Here is a 14,766-nt window from a genome sequence, read left to right as displayed (position 1 = left end):
CTGTAGACTGCACCTCTAGGGGCAGGGCATAGCTGTACAAAAGGCAGCAGAAACTTCTGCAGACTTAAACATCCCTGTTTGACAGCTTTGAAGAGAGTAGTTGTTCTCCCAGCATGAAGTTGGAGATCTGAGAATGGACAGACTGCCTCCTCAAGTGGGTCCCTGACCCCCAGGTAGCCTAACTGGGAGACACCTCCCAGTAGGGGCCAATTGACACCTCATACAGCCTGGTACCCCTCTGAGACGAAGCTTCCAGAGGAAGGATCAGGCAGCAACATTTGCCATTCTGCAAACGATCAGTAATAACAAACTTCTCCAAGCTAAAGGAGGATCTTCGAACCCAACTCAAAGAAGCTAAAAACCTTGAAAAAAGATTAGATGAATGGCTAACTAGAATAAACAGTGCAGAGAAGACCTTAAATGACCAGATGGAGCTGAATACCATGACATGAGAACTATGTGATGCATGCACAAGCTTCAGTAGCTGACTCAATCAAGTGAAAGAAAGGGTATCAGTGATTGAAGATCAAATGAATGAAATGAAGTAAGAAGAGAAATTTAGAGAAAAAAGAGTAAAAAGAAATGAACAAAGCCTCCAAAAAATATGGGACTATGTGAAAAGACCAAATCTACATCTGATTGGTGTACCTGAAAGCAACGGGGAGAATGGAACCAAGTTGGAAAACATTCTGCAGGATATTATCCAGGAGAACTTCCCCAATCTAGCAAAGCAGGCCAATATGCAAATTCAGGAAATACAGAGAATGCCACAAAGATACTCCTCGAGAAGAGCAACTGCAAGAAACATAATTGTCAGATTCACCAAATTTGAAATGAAGGAAAAAATGTGAAGGGGAGCCAGAGAGAAAGGTCGGGTTATGCAAAAAGGGAAGCCCATCAGACTAACAGCGGATCTCTCGGCAGAAACTCTACAAGGCAGAAGAGAGTGGGGGTCAATATTCAACATTCTTAAAGAAAAGAATTTTCAACCCAGAATTTCATGACCAGCCAAACTAAGCTTCATAAGTGAAGGAGAAATAAAATCCTTTACAGACAAACAAATGCTGAGAGATTTTGACACCACTGGGTCTGCCTTACAAGAGTTCCTGAAGGAAGCACTAAACATGGAAAGGAACAACCAGTATCAGCCACTGCAAAAACATGCCAGATTGTAAAGACCATCAAGGCTAGGAAGCAACTGCATCAACTAATGGGCAAACTAACCAGCTAACATCATAATGACATGATCAAATTCACACATAACAATATTAACCTTAAATGTAAATGGGCTAAATGCTACAATTAAAAGACACAGACTGGCAAACTGGATAAAGAGTCAAGACCCATCAGTGTGCTGTATTCAGGAGACCCATCTCACACGCAGAGACACACATAAGCTCAAAATAAAGGGATGGAGGAACATCTACCAAGCAAATGGAAAACAAAAAAAAGCAGGGGTTGCAATCCTAGTCTCTGATAAAACAGACTTTAAACCAACAAAGATCAAAAGAGACAGAGAAGGCCATTACATAATGTAAAGGGATCAATTCAACAAGAAGAGCTAATTAGCCTAAATATATATGCACCCAACACAGGAGCACCCAGATTCATAAAGCAAGTCCTTAGAGACCTACAAAGAGACTTAGACTCTGACACAATAATAATGGGAGACTTTAACACCCCACTGTCAGCATTAGACAGATCAACGAGACAGAAAGTTAACAAGGATATCCAGGAATTGAACTCAGCTCTGCACCAAGCAGACCTAATAGACATCTACAGAACTCTCCACCCCAAATCAACAGAATATACATTCTTCTCAGCACCACATCGCACTTATTACAAAATTGACCACACACTTGGAAGTAAAGCACTCCTCAGCAAATGTAAAAGAACAGAAATTATAACAAACTGTCTCTCAGACCACAGTGCAATTAAACTAGAACTCAGGATTAAGAAACTCACTCAAAACCGCTCAACTACATGGAAACTGAACAATCTGCTCCTGAATAACTACTGGGTACACAACAAAATGAAGGCAGAAATAAAAATGTTCTTTGAAACCAGTGAGAACAAAGATACAACATACCAGAATCTCTGGGACACATTTAAAGCAGTGTGTAGAGGGAAATTTATAGTGCTACGTGCCCACAAGAGAAAGCAGTAAAGATTGAAAATTGACACCCTAACACCACAATTAAAAAAACTAGAGAAGTAACAACAAACACATTCAAAAGCTAGCAGAAGGCAAGAAATAACTAAGATCAAGCAGAACTGAAGGAGATAGAGACACAAAAAACTCTTCAAAAAATCAAAGAATCCAGGAGCTGGTTTTTTGAAAAGATCAACAAAATAGATAGACCGCTAGCAAGACTAACAAAGAAGAAAAGAGAGAAGAATCCAATAGACGCAATGAAAAATGATAAACAGGATATCACCACCGATCCCACAGAAATACAAACTACCATCAGAGAATACTATAAACACTTCTATGCAAATAAACTAGAAAATCTAGAAGAAATGGATAAATTCCTGGACACGTACACCCTCTCAAGACAAAACCAGGAAGAAGTTGGATCCCTGAATAGACTAATAACAGGCTCTGAAATTGAGGCAATAATTAATAGCTTACCAACCAAAAAAAGTCCAGGACTGGATGGATTCACGGCCAAATTCTACCAGAGATACAAAGAGGAGCTGGTACCATTCCTTCTGAAACTATTCAAATCAATAGAAAAAGAGGGAATCCTCCCTAACTCATTTTATGAGGCCAGCATCATCCTGATACCAAAGCCTGGCAGAGACACAACAGAAAAAGAGAATTTTAGACCAATATCCCTGATGAACATTGATGCAAAAATCCTCAATAAAATACTGGCAAACCAAATCCAGCAGCACATCAAAAAGCTTATCCACCATGATCAAGTAGGCTTCAACCCCGGGATGCAAGTCTGGTTCAACATACACAAATCAATGAATTTAATCCATCATACAAACAGAACCAAAGACAAAAACCACATGATTACCTCAATAGGTGCAGAAAAGGCCTTCGACAAAATTCAACAGCCGTTCATGCTAAAAACTCTCAATAAACTAGGATTGATGGGATGTATCTCAAAATAATAACAGCCAATATCATAGTGAATGGGCAAATACTGGCACAAGACAGGGATGCCCCCTCTCACCACTCCTATTCAACATGGTGTTGGAAGTTCTGGCCAGGGCAATCAGGCAGGAGAAAGAAATAAAGGGTATTCGATTAGGAAATGAGGAAGTCAAATTGTCCCTGTTTGCAGATGATATGACTGTATATTTAGAATACCCCATCGTCTCAGCCCCAAATCTCCTTAAGTTGATAAGCAACTTCAGCAAAGTCTCAGGATATAAAATCAATGTGCCAAAAACACAAGCATTCCTATACACCAATAACAGACAAGAGAGCCAAATCATGAGTGAACTCCCATTCACAATTGCTTCAAAGAGAATAAAATACCTAGGAATCCAACTTACAAGGGATGTGAAAGACCTCTTCAAGGAGAACTACAAACCACTGCTCAACCAAATAAAAGAGGACACAAACAAATGGAAGAACATTCCATGCTCATGGGTAGGAAGAATCAATATCATGAAAATGGCCATACTGCCCAAGCCAATTTATAGATTCAGTGCCATCCCCATCGAGCTGCCAATGACTTTCTTGACAGAATTGGAAAAAACTACTTTAAAGTTCATATGGAACCAAAAAAAAGCCTGCATTGCCAAGACAATCCTAAGTCAAAAGAACAAAGCTGGAGGCATCACACCACCTGACTTCAAACTATACTACAAGGCAACAGTAACCAAAACAGCATGGTACTTGTACCAAAACGGAGATATAGACCAATGGAACAGAACAGAGCCCTCAGAAATAATACCACACATCTACAACCATCTGATCTTTGACAAATCTGACAAAAACAAGCAATGGGGAAAGGATTCCCAATTTAATAAATGGTGCTGGGAAAACTGGCTAGCCATATGTAGAAAGCTGAAACTAGATCCCTTCTTTACACCTTATACAAAAATTAATTCAAGATGGATTAAAGACTTAAATGTTAGACCTAAAACCATAAAAACCCTAGAGGAAAACCTAGGCAATACCATTCAGGCCATAGACATGGGCAAGGACTTCATGACTAAAATTCCAAAAGCAATGGCAACAAAAGCCAAAATAGACAAATGGGATCTAATTAAACTAAAGAGCTTCTGCACAGCAAAGGAAACTACCATCAGAGTGAACAGGCAACCTACAGAATGGGAGAAAATTTTTACAATCTACTCATCTGACAAAGGGCTAATATCCAGAATCTACAAAGAACTTAAACAAATTTGCAAGAAAAAATCAAACAACTCCATCGAAAAGTGGGCAAATGATATGAACAGAGACTTCTCAAATAAGACTTTTTGCAGCCAACAGACACAAGAAAAAATGCTCATCATCACTGGCCATCAGAGAAATGCAAATCAAAACCACAATGAGATACCATCTTACACCAGTTAGAATGGCCATCATTAAAAAGTCAGGACACAACAGGTGCTGGAGAGGATGTGGAGAAATAGGAACACTTTTACACTGTGGGTGGGACTGTAAACTAGTTCAATTATTGTAGAAGACAGTGTGGCAATTCCTCAAGGATCTAGAACTAGAAATACCATTTGACCCAGCCATCCCATTACTGGGTATATACCCAAAGGATTATAAATCATGCTGCTATAAAGACACATGCACACATATGTTTATTGCGGCACTATTCACAGTAGCAAAGACTTGGAACCAACCCAAATGTCCATCAATGATAGACTGGATTAAGAAAATGTGGCACACATACACCATGGAATACTATGCAGCCATAAAAAAGGATGAGTTCATGTCCTTTGTAGGGACATGGATGAAGCTGGAAACCATCATTTTAAGCAAACTATCACAAGGACAGAAAACCAAACACTGTATGTTCTCACTCAGTGGGAAATGAACAATGAGAACACCTGGACACAGGCCCCCATCACACATTGGGGACTGTCATGGGGTGGGGGGAGGAGGGAGGGATAGCATTAGGAGATATACCTAATGTAAATGGCAATTTCATGGGTGCAGCACACCAACATGGCACATGTATACATATGTAACAAACCTGCATGTTGTGCACATGTACCCAAGAACTGGAAGCATAATTTAAAAATAATAGTCACAATAAAAAAGAAACTTACATAATAAGAAACAAATATTTACTCATGTAGCTATAATTCCTGATGCTTTTCTTTCCTTTGAATAGAGGTAGATTTCACTGGGTACCATTTCCTTCTGCCTGAAGTATTTCCATTAACGTTTCTTTGTGATATGGTTCTGCTACTGATTTCTTTTAGCTTTTGCATGTCTGAAAATTTCTTTATTTTGCCTTCAGTTGTGAAAATCTGATTTCCCTGAGTACAAATACTATAGAACTATTTCAGTACTTTTATTTTCTTTCAGTATTATAGAAAAGCTATACTTGTTTTCTCGACTGCATTTCTTTCAATGAGGAATATGCTTTCATTCTTATCTCATTCTTTGTTAGTTTGTATCTCATGTGCTCCACATCTGGATGCATTTAACGCTGTCCATCAGTAGTCTTAAACAATTGGACTTTAATGTGCCTTGTAATTTTGTCATGTTTGAGTTTATTGAGATTTTTGGAATTGTGAATTTGTTGTTACCATGAAATTTGTAAATATTCAGCCATTGTGTACTCAAATATTCGTTGGTTTTTTTTTGTTTTTGTTTTTGTTTTTTGAGACTGAATCTCGCTGTATTGCCCAGGCTGGAGTGAAGTAGCACAATCTCGGCTCACTGCAATCTCCGCCTTGCAGGTTCAAGCAATTCTCATGCCTCAGCCTCCCAAGTAGCTGGTATTACAGGCACCCACTATTACGCCCAGCTAATTTTTGTATTTTTATTAGAGACAGGGTTTCACCATGTTGGCCAGGCTGGTCTTGAACTCCTGACCTCAAATGATCCACCCACCTCAGCCTCCCAAAGTGCTGGGATTACAAGTGTGAGCCACTGCACCTGGTCTTCATTTTTATTATTCTCCTCTTTACTAGTTTTTGGGAACTCCAATCTTACATATATTTAGCTGTTTGCAGTTTTTCTAGCTTACTGATTCCCACTTCATCATTTTCAGTCTTTTTCTAAATCTGTGTGTGACATGTTGGGTAGTTTCAGTTGCTATGATTTTTATTCATGAATCTTTTCCTTTGCAATGTTTAATCTGCTCTTAATCGAATCCAATGAATTTTTATATCAGATACTGTATTTTTACCTTTAGAAGTTTTATTTTAGTGTTTGTATCTTCCATGTCTCTCCTTAATGTATATAGCTTTTCATGTACCTTCTTAAGCAAATGGAGTACAGTTACAATAGCATTTTTAAGCCATTCATAATTGAAGTGATTGTTGATATAGATGGAGTGATATCTACTATGTTTGTCATTGTTTTCTGCTCACTGAATTTGCTGTTTGTTGTTTCCTACTCTTTTTCTGTTTTCTTTTTAATTGACCATTTTATATGATTCCATTTTATTTCCTTTCTTAGAATAGTAATTCTACCTCTCTTAAAAAGATTTTTAATGGTTGCTCTACAGTTTACAATATACGATTCTGTACTCTCAGTCCACATTCGGATGTCATTATACTACTTTGTGTACAGTATAGATACCTCATACAGAGTATTCTCAACTTCTCTCTCCTGTCCCTTGTAATACTGCTATCATTAATTGCCCTTATCCATATTTGATAATCATGCAATACATTATTTTTAAATGTTATGCTTTACATAGATTAAGAATAAGAAAAATAAAAGATTTAATTTTAATACCATTTATTCCCTCGCCAATGTATTGCTAGGCATTCTTCATTTCTGTTACTGTATTTTTATTTCTAGAATTTTCTTTCTTATTGTGGTAAAATATACATAACATAACATTTATCATTTTAACGATTTTTCAATATTCAATTCAGTGGCATTAAGTGTATTCACATTATTGTGCAATTATCATAACTATCCACCTTCAGAACTTTCATATCATCCCCAAACTGCCCATTAAACAATAACTCCTCATTCATCCAACCCTCTCCCCAGGCCTTGGCAACCACTCTTCTACTTTTTGTGTCTGAGTTTGAATATTCATGTATCTCATGTAAGTGTAATCATAGAATATTTGTCCTTTTATGTCTCATTTATTTCACTTAGCATAATGTTTTCAAGGTTCATTTATGTTGTGGGCTGAATCGTGTATCCCTAAAATTCACAGGTTGAAGTCCGGACTCCCAGTACCTCATAATGTGATATTTGAAGAAAGAACGCTTAAAGAAGTAATCAAGGTAAAATGAGGTCATAGAGATGGATATGAAGCTAATATGAGTCGTGTCATATTGAAGAGATTAGGACACAGATACACACAAAGGAACCATGTGAAGACAGAGGGAAAAGACAAATACCAATAAACCTTGGAGAATCCGGGCACGGTCTGTAATTCTAGCACTTTGAGAGGCCGAGGCAGGCAGATCACGAGGTCAGGAGATCGAGACCATCCTGGCTAACACAGTGAAACCCCGTCTCTACTAAAAAAATACAAAAAAATTAGCCTGGGCATGGTGGTGGGCACCTGTAGTCCCAGCTACTTGGGAGACTGAGGCAGGAAAATGGCATGAACCTGGGAGGCGGAGCTTGCAGTGAGCCGAGATCGTGCCACTGCACTCCAGCCTGGGCGACAGAGCGAGACCCCATCTCAAAAAAACAAAACAAAAACAAAACAAACAATCAAAAAAACCTTGGAGACAGGCCTCAGAAGAAACAACCTTGTTGACACATATGATTTTGGACTTGCAGCTCCAGACTGTGGTAAAATAAATTTCAGTTGTTTAAGCTGCACAATCTGTGGTACTTTGTGATGGTAGCCATATCAAGATAATTCTTTTTAAGGCTGAATGATATTCTATTGAATGTTTATTCATTTATTCATTGATGGTCATTTGCATGGTTTTCATCTTTTGGCTATTGTGAATAATGCTATTATGAATATTGGTGTACACACATCTGTTGAGTCTCTGCTTTCAATTCCTTTGGATATATATCTGGAGGTAGAATTGGTGAATCATATGATATTCTATGTTTAATTTTTGAGGAACCACCATATTGTCTTTCGTGGCACCTGCACTATCAATTTTTCCATTCTCATCAAAAATGTGCCATCAATATTTTCTATCCTTGCCAACATGTATGATTGTGTCTGTGCATGTGCCCATGTATGTTGGCCATCCTAGAGGGTATGATGTGGTTTTCATTGTGGCTTTGATTTGCATTTCCTTAATGATCCTTTTATGTTCTTATTGGTCATTTTCATTATCTTCTTTGGAGAAATGTCTATTCAGGTCCTTTGCTCACTTTTAAGTTGGATATTTGAGAGTTTTTTGTTGCTGTTGAGTTGTATGAGTTTTTTATATATTCTGATATTAATCCTAATCCGATTTTAGTATTTCTTTTATTTTTCCTTTCTTAGAGTTTCCATCTCTTTTTTTATATCACCTATCTGTTCTTGCATGTGGTCTACTTTTTCCATTAGAGTCCTTAATATATTAATCATGATTAGTTTACATTTTCTGTCTGGGAAAATTCCAATGGTTGTATCATACTTCAGTCTGCTTCTGATAGTGTTTTTTTGCAACTTTTTTTCTTGTCATTTCTCATGCCTTGTAATTTTTTTCTTGTCTGTATTGGGTAATACAGACTGGGGTAAATAGACCTGCAACGTGGGGATTTATAGCTAGGAATTAAGCTATGTTTAGTATTTTCTCTACCTATACATCTAAAATGCTGCAAATTTCTCTGCTGCCCACCTTTTTGTCTCCTCTTGACTTTAGGCTTCCCAAGTCACTGCTCTCCAGAGAGAGTCTGTTTCTTGGAACTCTTTCAGCTATAATTCACTGTAATGCTATGGGATTCTGTTGGGATAGAGGTGTGGTCTAGGGGAAAGAGAGTGCTCTGTAATCTTCCATTTAAATCTCAGTTTTTTAATGTGGCTATGTCCCAGGACTATGAACTTTACAAGTATTTCTGACTCTTCTCCAATGGTGTATATCTTTTCTTATCCCCAGCCCTCAATCCTTTCCCAGGCTACAGAATCTTCAATCTGTTTTTTTGAAGGTCTGAATTCTGTTTTTCCTCGTTAGGTGATACAAGAAGGCTGAAATTGGCTGGAGTGGGAAGAATTTCATTCCACCAACCAGGATAAGGCTCTTACAAAATATTTTCTCCTGGTGGGTATGCTTTTTTTGGAGAAGTTTCTAGGTGTATTTTATAGTGATTCCTCTTCCCCTTTCCAACTATATCCATGAGGGATCTTTCTTAAATCTCCACCCTGAGCCCTGTTGGAGCTCCTACAAGTAAAACCTGTTAAAGTGTTAGGGTCACCCTAAAACTGGGGCCCTTAGAACTAAGAAGTTTCTCCTACTCAAAGTAACTGAAGCAGGCCCCCTTCACAGGCAGGAACTGGAGTGCACAGAGGCACTGGCAGGGGCAAACTCCACTCACTTGGCCCGCCATGCTCCACTCCTCATGGGAGGGGGAGCATGCAGGAGACTGGGTGACAGAGCTGGGGCTAGCGCTATTGGACATTGGCAAGTGCGAACTCCATACCAGCCCCATGACAGCATCTACAGGAGGGTGCCCACAACCCCTGAAGCCCCAGAAGGAGTGTTACGGTGCCCTTTTAGCTTTGCCATCAATGGGCGACTTCAGTGTTAACAGCTCAGTGGAGGCTCAGTGAGACAGCCTTTATACCCGCACTCGTGGCCCCTGAGTTATTGTCTGGCATCCAGGAGGAATGGAGCTGCAAAAATGAATTAAGGATGTTAAATGTGGGGGATTTTATTGCCAATGAAAGTGGCTCTCAGCAGGAAGGGAAGCTGGAAAGGGGACAGAGTGGAAAGGTATTCCTCCACTGAAGTCCAGCCATCCCAGGCCAGACTCCTCTCTGAAGCTATGCTGTCAAGCTGTCCCTCTGAAGTCAAACTCCTTCTCTTCAACATCAAACCATAGTTTCTAAAGTCCAGCTGCTTCTTCTCTTCTCCTCTGTCTGCTGGCTGAGCCTGGGTTTTTCTTTTTTTTTCTTTAATTGAGATGGAGTCTTGCTTTTGTCACCCAAGCTGGAGTGCAGTGGCATGATCTCAGCTCACTGCAACCTCTGCCTGCTGGGTTCAAGTGATTCTCCTGCCTCAGCCTCACAAGTAGCTGGGACTACAGACAGTGTGTGCCACCACACCTGGCTAATTTTTTGTATTTTTAGTAGAGACAGGGTTTTACTGTGTTAGCCAGGATGGTCTCAATCTCCTGACCTCATGATCCACTGCCTCGGCATCCAAAAGTGCTGGGATTACAAGCGTGAGCCACCACGCCTAGCTGAGCCTGGGGTTTTTATGGGCACAGAATGGGGTGGTGAGGCAGGCCATGGGTGGTTTTGGAAAAGGCAACATTCGAGTGGGAAAATGGATGGAAGTTCTCACTTTGGACCATGGTATTAGGCTTTTTGGCTTCAGAGTGGGGTTTTTGCCAAGGACTCACCCTCTCCTGCCCAGAATTTCTCTGCCTCCTGTCCCTATCATATTCACACTAAGCCTCCAATAATGCATCAAAATTACCACTGAAGAGTTTCTACCAGCTTATGGTTTTTGTGGCCTCTGCTTTAGGTAAGCAGGTCTCAGTTGTATATCTCTAGAAGTGCCTATCTCTCTAGATTTTTGGGTAACAGTTTGCCCTGTGACCTCAGTTCTGTGATGGCTTTAAAGAAACGCTTTTTTGTTTCTTCTGGCTCTACTTATTGTAAGAACTGAAGTGACAACTTGCAATCTATTTACACATTGCTGCTCAAGCAAGAAGTTCGACAGTAGCTTTCTAAGTGTTCTTGTCTACTAATTCTATCATCTGTGTTAATTATGAGTCTTCTGTCATGATTGATTTTATCCTCATTATGGATCACATTTTTGTCCCTTGAATTCTTGGTAATTTTTCACTAGCTATCACACATTTTGAATTTTGGTATCTGAATATTTTTATTTAAATATTCTCCAGTGAAACAACTATAACTGGTTTAAATTATCTTAAAAATAACAATCTTTTAAAGTCTCTGAAAATCAACTTAAGAGAATACAGAAAGTGAAAAATTTCTTCATAAAATTCTCAGTAAGAATAGTGAGAATTGGAGACTTGGGACCTGACCTACTCCCTCTCTCTACTCCCTCTCCACTGCTCAGTGTAACACAATCTCTACTCTGGATAGGTATGGCCACAAAGATGGAGTTCTCTCTATCCTCATCTCTCAGTCAAGAGCTATGATGGCTCCTTTGGAGGGTAAGGTCACCAGCATAGCTCATTCTCCCAACTCCTTAGCACAGAGGCTAAATTCCAGGTGAGTGTAGCCAAGAGGTCAGGAGCTTTCTTCTATCCCCCACTCAGAGGCTCCTCTATCCCCCACTCAGAGGCTCCTCTATCCCCCACTCAAAGGCTCCATTTCATGCATGGCAGGGTGAGAATGCTGAGACCTTGATACCTTCACCCCAGCTTGGTCAGAGGGAAAGATTCCAGGCCAGAGAGGTAAGCTGAGAAGTTCAGAGACTACTGCCCTCACCAGCACCTTCCACCCACAAAAACAGCAGTGTCACTTTGAGAAAAATGGGCCACTGTCTCCAGCCCCAGCTCTAGAGAAGTGGCGAAGAGATTTTTTTTCCTGGGGGAGAGGTTATAAAAACAGAGAGCTCTGATGCTCTTCCCAAAGGTTCTGACTTTATTTAAAACAGAGTTAGGGGAAGTTCCACTCTAACGGAACTCTTGAAAACAATGGCGCTTTTGTTGGTAAGCAATTAAGAGGAGGCTTGCAGCTCCATGATAATAAGCCAAACTATAGGCCAGCTAGTTAGGAAGACCAGGTAAAGAGCCAGTCACAAAGACCCCTCCTGGGGTCAGAACAAACTTCAAAATCTACCCCTGAAAAGGAACCCAAATTTAATTGGATTAAACATGGGGAACTTATGGCCCAGGATACTGTCATGCACAAGAAAGAAATCAGCTGGAAATTAGTGCACATTAACAGCTGGGTATGACCAACAGAGTCAGACAGCTTAACAGAGAGAACAGGAAAGGGACATCCTACATGAGTTCTGCTAAAACTACTGTCATCCCAAGGTGACTGTGCCAGTGCCCAAAGCTGTGCCCGTGCCCAAAGCTGTGCCCTCTAAGGAGTGACATTAGAGGCTTGCTACTGTTAGGGAATAGATTTCACCAAAATAGCCCATCCAAGTCACTCAATAACCAAGCAAACAACAAAACAACCAAGCCCCCTGGTCAGGGGAATTAGTATCCAGAGTTGCTAAAATGTATTATTTAAAATATCCAATTTTCAACAAAAAAATTATAAGACATGCAAGAAAATAGAAAAGTATTACCTATAGGTAGGAAAAGAGAAGCAGGTAATATAAACTGCTTATGAGAAGGCCCAGATGTGGGAATTGGCAGACAAAGATTTCAGAGCAGTTATAAATTTTGTTTAGAGAACTAATGGTTACCAGAGACTGGGAAGGGTAATGGGAGGGTGGGGTGAGGGTTGGGATGGTTAATGAGTACAAAAAAAAATAGTTACAATAAATAAGACCTACTATTTGGTAGCACAACAGAGTGAGTACAGTCAATAATAATAGCATATTTTAAAATAACCCATTTCCCATTTGCCCCAAGAATACTGCACTGGCAGTAAGCTGCAACTTTCTTTTTTCCTAAATGCAAAATGGGCTAAAGAGTGTAACCGAATTGTTTGTAACTCAAAGGATAAATGCTTGAGAGGATATATACCTCATTCTCCATGATGTGCTTATTTCACATTGCATGCCTGTATCAAAACATCTCATGCACCCCATAAATATACACACCTACTAGGTGCCCACAAAAATTAAAAATTTAAAAATGTTCAGAGAACTAAAAGTAACCAGGTTTAAAGAGGCATAGATATGATGACAATGGCTTATGAAAAAGAGTGTATCAATAAAGAGAAATTACAAAAAGAATCAAAAATTTTTGAGTTGAAATATACATTAACTGAATCAAAGTTTCACTTGAGTGGCTCAACAGTAGATTTGAACTGGCAGAAGAAAGGAAGAAAGAATCAGAAAACTTAAAAGATAAGTGGATAGAAAGTATACAATCCAACAAACAGAAATGAAGAGGACCTCAGAAGAAGGTGGGACACCATTAAACATACCAGTATATGCATGAAAACACTACCAGAAGGACAAGTGAGAGAGAGAGCAAAAAGCAGAAAAATGTATTTAAAGATATAATATCTGAAAACAATCTACAAAATTCAACAAACCCCAAGTAGGATATACACAAAATGCTTCACACCAAGACACATCATAGTAAAAATGTTGAATGCTACATAGAGAAAATTTTGAAAGTAAGAGAAAAATGGCTCATCGCATATAAGACAACTCCAGCAAGAGTAACACCTAAATTTTCATTGGAGGTTCTAGTAACTAACTGTTAAGTATTGCTTACTCTTGGTATAGTTAAATGAGTACTGATTGTTCTGAATGAAGTTAATCGGATATTGACAGAACTTGATACATTTTCTGGGGTTAGCTTCAAGTACCCAATGACTGAATGCTTCTAATATTATCAAAGGACCAGTACAAAATATTCTGTATCAGTTTATCCTGTTTGTTACATTTCTTCAGATGAAGTTACTCACTTGACTGCCCATGCAGTGCAGTGCTGTGGAAAGAAATATTGTATTCCATATTAACCTCAAAGTAACGGTTTGATAAACAATCGAAATGAGTAATTAAAATATTTGCTTAAAACTATGAGATCTGACAAAGGATTGGAGAGCTGAGGGCTGATCTATGAATCTCCAGTATGGTGTTTTTCAACTCACCATGAGAGGACTAAGGATGGGTCTTGGTTGGGTAAATGGGTATATTTTTGTGGTGGCATTGGAGAAGGTAGAAAATAAAAGAGAATTTATATACAACTCTTCTCTACTTCACAATTTTGTTGTTTCCAATGCTGGATCTGGAAGTCCCTATAATGGGGCTAAAATTACGGTCCAAGTGTCTGGTAATATTACAAAACCAGACAGTATGCCTATTACTTTGACTAATGACAAGAATTCCAAAGAGATTAATGGGGTGGATGATCCTCTGTCTGCATCTCAGCAGCTTGGGACTGCCTGTGCAAATGTTGTGCTGCCTATTGGGTGGAATAGCCATTATTTCTCTGTACTTATCCAATCTATCCCCATATGTGTGCGAATGGACAAATGAAGAAGTCCTGGCATGTCTCATCTTGCTACTGTCACTATAGCCAAATGAGTTACTGACTTCACGAGGAAAGGTTTGTTTTAAAATTAATGATAAATGAGAGAAAAGTGAATCAGGCTGAGAGAAGAGAGCCAGTAAGTGTGTGTTACAAAAGGGAAAAATCAAAGATAATTTTGATGTCCTAAGAGAGGTTTACAACAAGTGAATAATATGCTCTCTCAGCTTTGACTCAGATGCCCCCTGGGGCAAAAGACTGCTAAAACTTTCTCCACTTTAAAAAAATGAAGAAACTGTAAAATGACCAGTCTAATAAATATACTTCCACTATTGATCTATGTCCTTCTAATCAATACACAGATTGGAGCTCAGGCAATGACTAAGTGA

This window comes from Nomascus leucogenys, chromosome 22a, assembly GCF_006542625.1.
Source record: "Nomascus leucogenys isolate Asia chromosome 22a, Asia_NLE_v1, whole genome shotgun sequence".
Lineage (NCBI taxonomy): Eukaryota > Metazoa > Chordata > Mammalia > Primates > Hylobatidae > Nomascus > Nomascus leucogenys.
The sequence above is the reverse complement of the archived record's forward strand: the minus strand, read 5'-3'. Positions refer to the sequence as shown.